General features: G+C 47.8%; 1 long non-coding RNA gene across 1 annotated transcript; it reads left to right on the forward strand.

Moving 5' to 3' along the window:
* The first annotated feature begins 1,617 nt into the window (after positions 1-1,617).
* LOC121445432 lies at positions 1,618-8,362 on the forward strand. The gene is made up of 4 exons (XR_005973927.1): positions 1,618-1,730; positions 4,293-4,417; positions 6,207-6,408; positions 8,233-8,362. It is a non-coding gene; the product is annotated as an uncharacterized LOC121445432 (long non-coding RNA).
* The last annotated feature ends 2,412 nt before the right edge of the window (positions 8,363-10,774 follow it).

The following is a 10,774-nucleotide window of genomic DNA, read 5'->3' on the forward strand; positions in this document are numbered from 1 at the left end:
CCGGCCTAGAAGGCCCTGGGCTTTGCTGTTGAGCTGCAAGCTGGAGGGTTGGTACCTTGGGAGGCCTCTTGATGTGCCTTGCTGTCTCCTTACTCCTTCCAAGGACTACAGCAACAACAGTGCCACTCAGTGACTCAGAGTCAGCTGTATGCCCAGCCCAAAGTGACATGCTCCGAGATACTTCATATAATCTTCACAGTGACATCTGCCAATGGGAATTATGCTTCTCACTGGGCCTCCAAAACTCATGCTCATGTATTCATATAACCAGTATTTATCGAGCAGTTATTATGCAGCCAGCACTTTGCTAAGTGATGAAGATATATATATACAAGTGAAGTGAAGTCCTTCTTCTCTTGGGGATTCCATTCTGATCCTGACCACAGAAGGAACTTTCTTGAATGTGATTGGGCTGGTCTATCACCCCCTGTTCACTGAAGTTTCTAAGTTCTCCTGCCTCAGTTTCTCCCTGCATGTGCAGATCCCCTACAATGGATGTTCCCGCGTTGTCCTATGGCTGGTAGTTTCAGGACACTGGGGAAAGCTTTGCTCATATCCCATCATTATGACCCTTGGCAATCTTTCTACCCTTGTTTAATTGACTGGCAGCTATTTTTCTTTGAATGGGTTTGCTTTGGGAGAACACATACCTGTAAGGCTTGCCTCTGTGTCAAACTGTGCAACACGGTCTATTACATAATTTCTGCTGGTTCTGTTGTGTTCCTAATAAACCTTTAAGTGAGTATGTCCAGCTGAGGCTGTGGCTCACTTGCAGAATGTCTGCCTAGTGTATGCAAGGCCCTGGGCTCCAGTCCCAGCACACAAAACCTAAGTCAGTCACTTGTGCCATAAGAAAGTTTATTTGTGTGCTACTTATAATCTGCTAGCACCAACCCCATGGGCACCTCTGGGGAAAGATGACGCTAGAAAATATGAGTCCCTCTGCTTCATGGAGGAGAACGTGGGTGAAGAACACCTTCTTACTTAGGTCAAGAAGCAGCTTTAGTGACCAGCCTTTGGTTGGACCCTGAACATCCACGGCCCAGAAATATCCCCCCCGCCCCCCAGAAAGCTCTGTGGTATACAAGAGGAGCCAGAAGAGACATGAGGAAGGGCAGTGGCCAGTGGTGAGACAGCCGGTCTAATGACCTCCCCAGTTCCAGATCAATAACAGATTCACCAAAGACCTGAAGAAAATGGGGCTGGAAGATCATTGAGGAAGCCTGGTACAATGCGTGCATTTTCCGTGAGCCCTTGGTGTTGTCTCTCAGTTCAGCCCAAGTCCACCCATGTTTGGTAAGCTCATGGTGGCCGCCTGGCCCTGTTCAAATACTTCAGTCTTTTGAACAGCTCAAGTACATCAGTTTCCCCATTTCACAAATGAGGAGAGAAGAGGACTCTCCTTATACTGTGCTCCTGAGTAGGAGCTGAGACAAAAATGTGTGAATGGAACTCCACCCAGATATTATCCTGCCCAGTCAAAGAATTCAATACACACATGCTGGCTCCTTTAGTTTGTAAGGCAATGTTCCAGGGAGGCGATGGGTGTGGAGGGTTGTAGAGGGGTGTGGAGGGGTGTGGAGGGGCGTGGAGATTAGCCCAGTACTGTCCTTACAGCTGAGGAGCCGAAACAGACCAACTGTTTGGCTGAACCATATGAAATTGGCAGCTTTCAACCATTTTTTGGCCCACAACCCAATACTACGCTGTCATCCAGATCAGAAAGCAAAGTAAGCACAAAACGGGATGGGGGAGGAGAGAGGTTTTTTGGGAAGAGTCAGGGCTGGCTCCTCTGAGGACTCTGCTTCCAGGGTCCTGAAGGCCTGGAAGGGGCGGGCTGTGGTGGGCTGAGAGCCAGCCAGCCAAGCCTGCCAGGCCGGAAGTAGTGAAGGGAGTTGAGCCCAGGGAGCTGGGTGGGACCCATTGTGGAGGGTCTGAGCTGGTGACTTTGAAAGTGACCCTTAGGATTTGGCAAACGGAAGCTGCTTTCATACCTTTCTGCTTGGTGAGCTGAGTGGCCCAAAGTGACCCAGCAGCTTTATAACTCTGCCATAGAGAGCTGAGGTGGCAGCAGGGGCAACTAGCCAAAACACAAAAATAAAAAAGGAAGGTTCTTGTAGGGAGCTGGGAAAGGGAATTCTTGAATGACCAAGGAAAGCTGAGGAATTCCTTTCCCTGGAGACCTTGTAGGGAAGTTTTTACGCGTCTGCTTCTAGAACAGTTCTGCCCAGAGGCCCTGGACCAGATGACCTATTTGGGCTCTTTCCAGTCTGCAGCCTAGGTGATGTCATTGTTCCCTATTCCTCTGGATAGGGCAACCTCACCCCGTCACACTCATTGGGGTTATTCCTGTCTTAGAGATCCCAGGTTCCCAAAGCCACAGCTCTTCCGGTTGATGATTCACGACCTTGTCTAGCCGCCATCCTCCTTGCTGTCAGACTGAGTCAGTCCAGCTGCTCTCTCCCTACTGTCCCTTGGAGGTGACAAAGCATAGGCTGGCTCTTTATACAGTCAAGGCCCGGGTGTTTGGCTTTCCCTCCACTGTGAATTTTTAACCCAGAGTCTGGATTTGAGTCTTGGCAAGTTGTATGAGCTAGAGAAAGTCATTTGTGGGCAGGGAGTAAGTAAATTAACATTTATGGGTTGTAACTAGAGGCTCTATACTGATTCGTTGAGTGAACCTGATAGAGGCATGATCCTTATTTCATGGGAAGGGGAGTTGACGGAGGCTCCATGAGGCTGGGCCTCTTGTTCAGGATCCACCTAGTAAGTCAGAGAGCTACAGCGGAAGGAAGGTACATACTTTAGCCCGTGGCACTAGCTGTCGCTGTACTGTGCAGTCTTGGTTTCTGCTATCTGTAAACTAGTGCTAATACTCTCTGCTCCACAGAGTTACTGGGAGGAATCAAAACATACACATTTGCAGGGCATCATGGCATATGCCTTCAGCCTTAGCGCTTCAGGGGTAGTTCAAGGCTAGTTTGGGCTGCATACTAAAACCCTGTCTCAAAAGTAAAAACAAAGCTCCTTACACATTGCATGGAAGTGATAAATAAACCAAAAAGTGCAGACACTAAAAATCATAAAAAACTCAACCCTAGTTACATCTCTGGGCCTCTTTCCTTTAGTCAGGAACTCTTATTCATCCCAGTTATTACTACATTGGATGGCCATACGTCATAATTATACACGGCGGTGCTAGGGATGGAACCCTAGGGCCTTGTGCACGCTAGGCAAGTATTCTACCATTGAGTCATGCCAGCCCCGGCAAGCCTTTCTCTAGCATGTTTGCTTGCCTAATTCACTTGGGAGCATCTCAAGGGCATGTTGCCTGCCCTGGCTCGTGCTAGTGTGCACGGAGGCTGGCTTAAGTGGCTGGTGGGGGTACAGTTTTCCCCGGCCTTGTAATGCCTTTGGCATTACCTTCCCTGCTCTGGGCTCTAGATCCATACGCTCCCAACATGGAAGCTAGCATCCTCCCTGCTACCTGCTGCTAGCCATCTTCCTTCCTACCTGTGGTCATAGGCTGACCTTGGCCAGCTGAATCTCAGCCTTCAGCATGCAGTTCTAGCCTCTTGGAGATCTTTGGACAATTTATCACTGCCAGGATACTCATCGAATAAAGGACAGGCTTCAGTTACCCAAATCTGCCATGTACTTCCCTACTTCTGTAGCTTGGCTCCAGTGCTTTGGCAGAGTGTCCTTCTGCATGCAATGTCTCCAGTTGTGAGGTCCCTCCTGACCACTCGCCTTCAACGTCCCATGCGTCCTCACTAGAGAGCAACAACTCTTGCAGGACTCCTTATGTCTCCTGCCATCTCAGGAGTCACGTGCATCCCATGGTGTGACCCCAGGCAAGCTGGTCTGGGCCCCGGTCTCCAGTCTCTCCCCATGCCCAGTGATTCTCCCCAAACCTGCCATCCCATGATCTGGCTTTTGGAAAAGTTATGGGGTAACAAGACACAAAAGAGTCCCAAGTAGAACCTTCGAGTCTTGACAGCACATGCTCTCCTCCCAGGCCTACAGATCAGCTTTGGAGATCGTACATGCTAATTGGCTTGCTTAATAAAGGGATAAATAAATATCTGCTTAACATGATTGCTGTCAGAGTCCTGAGCTACAGAGCCTTCCCTGCCTTAGAGTTTGACTGCAGGAGAAGCTAATTAGCTCTAATTAGGCAACTCCCAGGTGTTTTAGACCGAGAAGATGGTGGGGGGGGCGGGGAGAGTGGAAGGCAGGTGGGGAAGGGGCAGGAAAGGGACCCCATTCACCCCTCCCTCCTTCTTAAGCAGGCTCCTTGGCTCTTAACTTTTCATCTACCTGATATCCTGGAAGGAATCTCCTGGAGAAGCTATTGGGTGCAAGGGGCTGCCTCAGCCATGTTCTCTGCCCCGTCTCATTTGTTCCTCATCATGAGGTAAGAACTCGTCATGGTCCCAATTCGTAGATGGGGAAAGTGAGATCTATTAAAGGCAAGCCCAGGGAGGCAGAGGTGCTGAGATGGATTCAGTGCTAAGGCCATGGCATTGTTTGGCTACGACTGTTTCTCTGGAAGCCAAGTGTACAGATGCTGTGGGCAGCTTAGGGGCAATCCACCAAGAGAGGTTTTCCAGAGTGAACCAAACTGGCCACAGCCAACGCTGATACAGTATCTAGGAGAGTTGGTCATCCTTTGGATCCCCATCTCCACCACACCCCAAGACTCCTTCCCACATGACTCCGACCCCTGCCCTCAAGGAGTTGCCTGGAAGTCTATAGACACCTGAGTGGCCCATCATTTAAGGACAAGAAGTAGATAGAGTAGACCGGGATTTCAGGAGAGGCAAGGCAAAGGAAGATGCGTTCCAGGCCAGCCAAGGCTGTATGTTGCTATACCTTGCCTTAAAAGTGATGTCTATAGAGCGTGGCGTCCCTCTTCTGTCTGTCATTTCTGTAAGAAAGGTACCTAGGCTTGAGATTCCCAGTTTACTTTTTTTTTCCCCATGAGTCTGCTAGGGGCAAGCAAAGGAGTTTAGGTTTGGATCTGAATTTGGTTCTGTCCTGACATATTTTTAATGTGTGCTCTTAGACATAACCCCCTTTGCCTCCATAGGTCTTTACTGCCCCCATTCTGAGCCTGGCATCCCAGTTCTTACCTGGCTATACCCTCTTCGCTGGCTTCCTTGTGAGTCTCCTTGCTCCTCTGTCGTCTATTCTTCATCCTGTGGTTAAACAGATCTTGTAATATTCCTCTGACCATGCCCTTGCAGTTCTCTCCACAAAGCAGACATGATTAGGCCCCTGTCTGCTACTTGGAACTCATTGTAGGCTACGCTACTCTACTTGCTGAGATCTACGGCTTCTGTTTTCTTAGCTTAACTTGAAAGTTACTCAACTTGTTTCCGCACCAGAACCTTCATACTTGCTGTTCCTGCCCCTTCACTGCCCTGGCTCTAACTATTGCTATGGCTGACTCCTCATTTTTCGGCGTCGTACTAGAGGTGAAATCCAAGGCATTGAGTGAGTAGTAAGAGTAGAATCACCGAGCCTCAGCCTTTTCCTGTGCTACCTAGGCTAGCCTTGTGGTCACTCTGTAACCCAGGCAGGCCTCAAACTTTCCATCCTCCTGTTTCAGCTCCCCAAGTCACCGGGACTACAGGCCTATACCACCAGGCCTAGATTCCTTTTGCTTCTTCAGTATTACCTCCTCAGAGACATATTTCCTTAAAGAGCAGTACGATTTTTTTTTTTGTTTTCAACTCAGTATTCTTTTGGGTGCCTTCCAAACACCACAGTTGGCAATTATTTTTCATTCCATTTTAAAATGTGTTTATTGACTATTTCCTTTCACTTACGCCGAAGATCCGTGAAGTTGATGACTGTTTTCATCGTAAGTGTACCTCAGACAGTGTTTGGCACATAGTAGGGCCTCAGTGTAGACTTGTTATGCAGGCAGATGGCAGATGTTCGCATCAATGAGTGAGCGACCAGGTCTTGAAACTGCTGTAAGGATTAAATGAACTAATGCTTGTTAAATGTCTGGCAGAGAGCCCAGTAAAAAGCACAGCTCAATAGCTAACCTTGGAATGCGCGTGTGACCTGTGGGCTGGCACCCAGCTGCTTGCTGAGCTAGCCTCACCCTAGTCAGCTAGCTTTCCATCCTCATAGCCTGTTGCCCACAAGGCCCAGCTCCAGCTGCCATGTTAACAACCTCTTCTCATCTGTAGGTTCCATTGTGCTGGGGTGGAGAGCCTGCTGTTGGTGTTACGCCATTGGTAGAGCAAGATGGCCCAAATGTGGGAAATTAGCAAGCAGGACAAGTGAGGACTCTGCTTCCTCTGGCTTCCGGAAAAGCTCTTTTACCAGTACACTGCCAACGACCTCCACCATGACTGCATGACCAGCCAAATGTTCCATCCTGTGTTCTCGGTATGCATTGAGCTCCCTGCCTTGACAGCCCAGCTCAAGAATTGATTCCCCCAGTGCTGATGACAGTCTCTGTGCAACCAAGCAGGAACCCCCAAGCCAGCATTTTTGTATATTCATTTTTTGTCCTCTTTCTCTGAGTACATATGAGAAGCACACTTTAAAGCCTGAAAGCAGAGGCGGTGTGTGTGTGTGTGTGTGTGTGTGTGTGTGTGTGTGTGTGTGCATGTTTCTGTTTCCCTCTGGCACCTGGCACACACTTGGCAACAATGAAAGCCCTCCTCAAGACTCCCAGCTGCAGCTTGGTAGAGCAGCAGGAAGGTGGGCCAAGAAAATGGGGGCTCTGCATTTGACTCAGCCACTGGTTTGCAGAGGAAGCTCTAGGCACCCTCTTCGCCTTTCTAGAATGATGTTGATGGTTTCGAAGCTTCCTGGAGATGCAGGCTTGCAAGGGAACACTCACTAATTCTACTAAAGGCTATTATGATTTTATGCAAACCCCCTTAGGTATTTTTAAAGCAAGGAGCATCCCTTTGGTCCATCAACTGTAACGGAGGACTCAAAAGGGCCGTTAGGAATCCTGAACTTGAAACCTTTGCCCTGCAGGTATTTCCAGCTAGGGTTTACCTGAGCACTTACTATGTACCAGGTACAATTCTAAACACTTCTGTCTGTGGATTAACTCATTTAACCCTCACAACAATGAGGCGGGAAGATCTGTACTGTTATCAATGTCCATTTTATGCGTTATTCAAAGATGTCAAGCGACATACTCAAGTCACTCAGTGGCAAAGTGGAACTGACACTTGAATCTGATGGCAGTCTGTTCCTGAAGGCCACTGCTACCCGCTCTGCAGTACCGCCTTTTCATCTCTCAGAGGAATTGACCTCCTCTCTGGGGCTCTGAGGCCACAAGGTAGACAGTGAGCTCCTTTCTCACTGAAGCTCAAACAGTCCCACTGAGGCCCAAGCTTTGCTAATAGGCATAGAGCCCTAGAGGAAACATGGCTTCTTGGTCCCTCTGTGTTCTAGTCACATGACCTCGAGCAAGGCCCTCGCTCCTCTTAGCTTTAGATGATACATCTCTTTCACATGGGGGTCTATGAGTATTTAGAGAGGAAGGAAATTAGCATGAACTGGATAGCTCTCCTTCTGTGTGTGTGTGTGTGTGTGTGTGTGTGTGTGTGTGTGTGTGTGTGTCGGGGGAGGGGAAGGGGGAGGCACATTGCTTTAAACCGCCTCTGACTCTCCTGGAAGGGTCTAAGGAGAAATTATTCCTCTCATTTTGCATAAGTATGCTCAGAAAGGCTAATGTCTTCCCTAGAGCCTTAGAGTCAGGACAAGTGGAAACAGGATTCAAACCTGAAAATTCATGCTCCTTTTACTTAAATAAACTGCTTTAGAATTACTTATAGAAAATTAAAAGGAGTATAGTACTCATCCATTAACACTCTCAGTGGATGCCTGGAACCATGGCCACTACTGAACCCAAATGATATGCTCAGAACTTTTCACCTCACTTAAAGAAGCACTTTCAGGGTCTTCTTTGGCATATTTGAAATGCCACCATCACTACGCTTACACTTCGGAGCCGCTGCTCCATGAAATAAGGGTTCCTTTGCCATAAGTATCATGAGAACACAGTAGATCTAATAGCCAAGCCAGCTACCAGGCGATGACTGATGCGCGGGTAGCATATGCAGTGTGCAGACCCGGGGGTAAAGGGAAGACTCACATCTCCAGCAGAACGGGGCAGGATGGCTCAAGATTTCATCATGCTACTCCAAACAGTAAGCAATATAAAGCTGACGAATTGTTTATTTCTAGAACTTTCCATGGATATATTTGGAGTTGATTAGGAAACTGAAACCTCACACGGCGAAGCCTCTGAGAGAGAACAACTGTACGGAGTTTCCCCCATAATCTGTTGCAAGCTTTCTTTGCTCTTAACATCTTGCACTATTAGGATGATGTGCTTGTCAGAATTAATAAACCAAAATTTACACATTATTGCTAATTACTGCTCGACATTCTTGGTTTTTACATATTGCCCTTTATCCTCCCCCACGAGGCTGGTAGAGTTACGACTAGTAATTATGTCTTCTTAGGCTCCTCTCTGCGTGGGCAATTTCTTGGACTCACCCTGCCAGTACTGAGGAGTAGTGCTCAGGTATTTGGTACCATGTCCCTCAAGTGGAATGTGTCTGCTCTTTTCCTCAGGGATAGATTGGAGTTAGATGTTTCAGGGAGGAAGACCACACACCGAGGTCAGGTTCCATTCTTGACGCAACACGTCAAGGATATAACCTTGTCAGTGAGACCTCTTGCTCTAGACATTGAACTTGGCCACCTGACAGGGGGAGTGTGTAGTGGATTCTCCACTCTAACGTTACTCTTTCTTTTTCCTTTTTCATGAGCCACTCTTTGGAAGGAAGTCACTCGGCCCTGCCACCACTTAAGGGATGGGGAAAGGGATGATGTGCTCCCCTCCTTGTGCGAGGAAGTGATGCATAAATTATTTGCAATTCTTCTGCTCCAGGGAATTGCCTCTTCTCCTCTGTTTATTTATTTATTTAATTGTTTATTTATATCACTATAGACTCATGGAAATTTTCTGTATACTTTGGGTTAATAGCCAATACTGCATTATTTATTTTGTTGCTCAAACTCTTCTAGTTTGACTGTTGGAAGTTTTTGCAGCTGGTCCCTACTTCCCTTGGCCGTATCCCCATCATAGTGGCTTTCTGTTTTTTTTTTTTCTTTTGTTGTTGTTTTGAGCACTTCCTTCATTTCTGGTACCACAGAACACTTCAGGCTCATTTTGTATATTCCCTGCCTCCGCCCTGGGATCGAGCTCTCCTGCACAGAGATTGATTCCTTTTATTGGACGATGGTATTAAGAAGCAAGGCCAGGGCTCTGAGCATGTCTGGTTCGACAGGAGCCTACTGACTCCTGAGGTCAGAGCACAGAGGTGTATGTGGATATCCTTCCAATGGATGAACGCCCATCTGTAAGTTCTCTGCAGCTCTATGAAGTCTGGAGCTCTATGAAGCTACCTTAGTTCAAATTTGTGTCTATTCTCCCACTCAAATGCACTGACACGGGGATTAGTCCAGCTCCCCCTTGCTTAACCGTAAGTACTTTCCACTCCCAACAGCGAGCAGCCTGGCTCCTGCCATCAACCCCACACTCTTTCTCCCTAACTCCTGCCAGATTCCCAAGGCTTGTATGACAGTTGACAGGGTGAGGAGCTATGTTCATTTTTCCTGGACTCCGAGTAGCTTTTCCGTAGTGGGCTAAGATTCTGTGGCCTGGGAAACCCCCTTGGTTTGGTTTCTATTGGCAATCTTCAAAGTCCTGGGATGCTTTCTCCCAGTACTACTTGTCTGTGGCCTATTAAGCCGTTAGAGAGCTTGCGCATGTTGCAGCCACCCCTCAAACACTGGCTGGCAGGCTCTATTTACAGCCTCCTGTGCCATCACCCTCCCCTCTAACCAGTCATGGGGTCTCTTGCTCAATCTTGTGTTTCTGGCTAGTGGACTTGACTGACTGTGATGGAGGGCACTCAGGAATCCTGGGTCTAGGCAATCTGCAGCAGGAGGGCCTAAGGCTGCTTTGACAAGAGCTCCTATTACATCAGCTCAAAGGCCATCGCCTTGGGGCTGTATGCTCACTGGCCCCATGTGAGCAGGGTCCTATGACCAGCCCCGAATCTTGAGACGTCTGTGTTTTGGGGGTGCTCTTGCTATTACAAAGCACTTGCCAGAGCTGGTGGTGTTCCTTCCTGCAGGTGACATTCTCTGGATCATATGAGCCCCAGCCTGTTTCTCCCATTTTGGTACGGGCTGACTGGCAGATTCCCTGAAGATTTCCAGGACTTGTGTGTATGGTGTCTTTCTGCAGCCCCAAGGTTAGATCCATTTCCAGGTAGTTGATCTTGCAGGCAGGTTACTCCCACTGGCTGACATGATACCTTTGGCTTCTTTCTTTCTTTCTTTCTTTCTTTCTTTCTTTCTTTCTTTCTTTCTTTCTTTCTTTCTTTCTTTCTTTCTTTCTTTCTTTCTTTCTTTCCAGGATCCTGGGTGGGCTTAGATTGTAAAAATGTTGTTGACTTATTGGCTGGAATGGCTTCTGTAGAAAGGTTCTCAAGACCCACACGCTCCTGGGACCATCTTTCTCCAGAACTTATAGAATTAAGAGTACAGAGTGTCCAAACTGCAAGGCACTTTTGTTTTGTTTTTATTATTTATTTATTTATTATGCATACAATATTCTGTCTCTGTGTATGTCTGCTGGCCAGAAGAGGGCACCAGACCTCATTACAGATGATTGTGAGCCACCATATGGTTGCCGGGAATTGAACTCAGG

Source organism: Microtus oregoni, unplaced genomic scaffold (assembly GCF_018167655.1).
Source record: "Microtus oregoni isolate MIOR12 unplaced genomic scaffold, Mior012 000190F_ref0000421, whole genome shotgun sequence".
Lineage (NCBI taxonomy): Eukaryota > Metazoa > Chordata > Mammalia > Rodentia > Cricetidae > Microtus > Microtus oregoni.